The sequence below is a fragment of the Bison bison genome, unplaced genomic scaffold (assembly GCF_000754665.1).
Source record: "Bison bison bison isolate TAMUID 2011002044 unplaced genomic scaffold, Bison_UMD1.0 scf7180017859954, whole genome shotgun sequence".
NCBI classification, from domain to species: domain Eukaryota; kingdom Metazoa; phylum Chordata; class Mammalia; order Artiodactyla; family Bovidae; genus Bison; species Bison bison.
This window is the reverse complement of record NW_011490526.1, coordinates 14,103-17,243: the sequence shown is the minus strand read 5'-3', so window position 1 is coordinate 17,243 and position 3,141 is coordinate 14,103.

The following is a 3,141-nucleotide window of genomic DNA, read 5'->3' as shown; positions in this document are numbered from 1 at the left end:
CCATCTATGGGGTCACACAGAGTCGGACACGACTGAAGCGACTTAGCAGCAGCAGCAGCTTTAATATTTAAAAGGAACACAATGCAAGTTCATATAAAGTGCAACTTACTAACAAATGGGGAACGTTCCTGGCATGTAGATGGCCCGTGGTAGACGGGACTATTCACCACCTCCTCTCATTGGAGAGAGGCTTACAAACCCCTGTCTCATTGACATCGGATTTGGCCATTTAACTTGAAATGTTCACTCCTGCTGTAAAATTATATATCATGACACTACTGAAATTAGAAGTAGCCATATGACTTGCTTTAGCCAAAGAAATATGGCTACGTGAGGTGTGTTTCATTTCTAAGCAGAAAATTTATAATCTCATGGATCAAATTCTCTCCTTTCTGTCACAAACCCAGCCACATTCCAGATGGAATCTGCCCTGTCAACCTGGATTTTGGAGAGAAGACAGCATGAAACAGCACAACCTACTCATATCATAAGCAAGAAACACACCTTTGCTCTTTTAGGAGACTCAGTTTTAAGGGGTTGTTATATGGCATAACTTAGCCCAAGTGGACTGATACAGATCCCAAGATGAAGATGTTGCTTACAAAAATGAGTAAGACATGATTTGCATCCTCAAGAACCTCACTGTATAAGAGAGAAATAAAGAGACCAAAATAATTACAAAACAAGATGTTGAAAGCTTACAGGATATGAGGAAATTACTATAATTACACTGAAGAAAGAGAGACACATTCTCTTGAGGGGGTTTGGGGAATACTTTATGTGGGAAATAACACTGAATTTGAATTTGGAAGGCCACAGAAGGGTTCAAAGATTCTTTTTTTTTAAGGGGTACATTATAGAAACAAATATTGTGTTCAAAAGTTTAAAGGAAATTAATTTTAAAGAAATAATAAGAAGCATGATGTGTTTTGAGGATGTGTAATGCCTGTGTGGGCATCTATAACACGGGGAAAAGTTGAAAGATGAATCCACAAAAGGTGTGAGATTATGAAAGATCTTCTATACCATGCTAGACAGGGAAGCTCCAGGCACATGAGAATTCTAATTTCACCTCTGACATTAAATATTCTACCCATGAAAAAGGACATTAGTTTCTGAATCTGTACAATGGGATCAATAACACCTACCTCGCAGATCTTGTTTCGAGAACAAAAGCAGTACCTAATGCTCAATAAATCTTAATTTCCTCCTAGACCCACTATGGGATGGAGGTGATGTTTAATGTAAGGGGGATGTGTTTGGAGGGTTTTTAAGCAATGGATTGATGGGATCAAAATCTTATTTTAGAAAGATCACTCTGGAAGCACTTGGAAGATGAAGTTAGGAGGATGATGAGAGGCAGGGAAGCCATTTAGGAGTTCAGTGACATGAAATAAAAGATGAGGACTCTAGCAAAGGCAGTAATAATACCTAGCTTTCCCCGTTCCTTCTTATGAACTTCTTATATGTCATGGGCATATATCAATGCTCGTGACAGGACAGGGAAGCGGTTTCCTTGGGTCCCAATTTTCCAAAGGTGAATGATGGTGACCCTTTGCTAGTCACCCGAGTATAGGTACTGAACCCTCGCTATTGAAGGCCATGTATTTAGGAACTGACACTTTTCAAGGTCTAGGTTACTATGCCTTACCCTGTGTTTCAAGTCCTACCCTTCACTATCATTTCTCTCCCATCCCCTTATCACTCTGCTAACCTGATGAACTGATCAGTATTAATGTGATAATGGGACAAAACCTTTTCATTAATTACAGTTTCCATGTTTGCTTTCATCTGGGTTTTCTGAAGACTTTATTGTCCTCCAATACTACTACTATTATTTATTATGACATAATGAATATGATGTTGAGTTTCATTTTTAAGATCGATTCTCAATCTCAGCTGCTCATTAGAATTACCTGGGGAGTTTTTCCAAACTCTTTATGCCTAGGTTACTAGCCATGCCTCATACTAATTAAACCAGAATCTCTGGGAGTGGGATCCAGTCCTAAGTAAGTAATTTTTCAAACTTGCCAGGTGATATCAAAGAGCAGCCACATTTGAGAAGCAGAGATTTATGGAGTGACTTAGATGGAACTAAGGGGTCGCCTTTCCCCTGGAGAAGGAAATGGCAACCACTACAGTATTCTTGCCTGCAGAATTCCACAGGCAGAGGAGCCTGGCAGGCTACAGTCTACAAGGTTGCAAAGAGTCAGACACGACTGAGCACACACACATTTGCAAGCTTTAAGGTGCATACAAATCACCATGGGGATCTTGCTCAACTGCAGATTCTGATTCAATAGATCCGGGGCCAGGCCTGAGCTTTTGCATTCCTAACAAGCTCCCCAGTGATGCTGGTGCTCTGCTCTGAAGACACACTTCACATAGTCAGGACTTAGCGAACATTAATACCTTTATGATGAAACCATTTTAGGATATTTCAAGGGAAACATTATTATTTGTGATTATCAAGGAACAATTTTTTTCCTTCCCCTTTCCTCCTAGAGCTATATTTGGAATTTTAACTAAGTATGTGCCCCTGTTTAGTCATCCCTTTTATAAGTAATTGATGGACTGGTGATCAAAAGCCAACGTGCTTTGCTTAACTAAAACTCAGCAGAGATTTGCACATAGTGAAACACTGCATTATACAGTGAAGCCTTTTAATAGGACTTGCTGGTACTGACCCTTACTCAAAGAACACTGAAACGATACCAAGCAAAAACAAAAAAAGATACCAAGTAAACTAATACATTTAGAATTATCTTTTCTGTCTGAAAAGGAAGTACTTATTATGAGGTTAAAATTTACCTGCTGAATTAAAAGATGTCAATAACACAAAAGTTACTTCACTCACCTTATGCACAGCAAAGGAAACCATCAAGAAATGAAAAGACCACCTATTGAATGGGAGAAGACATCTGCAAATTGTATAACCCATAATGGATGAATATCCAAAATATATAAACAGCTCATATACCTCTAACAACAACAACAAAACCCTGATTTTTAAATGGGGAGAAACCTGAATAAACTTTTTTCCAAAGAGGACATACAGATGGCTAAGAGGCACATGAAAAACTCCTCAACATCACTAATTAGTAGAGAAATGTAAATCAAAACTACGGTGACGTATCACCT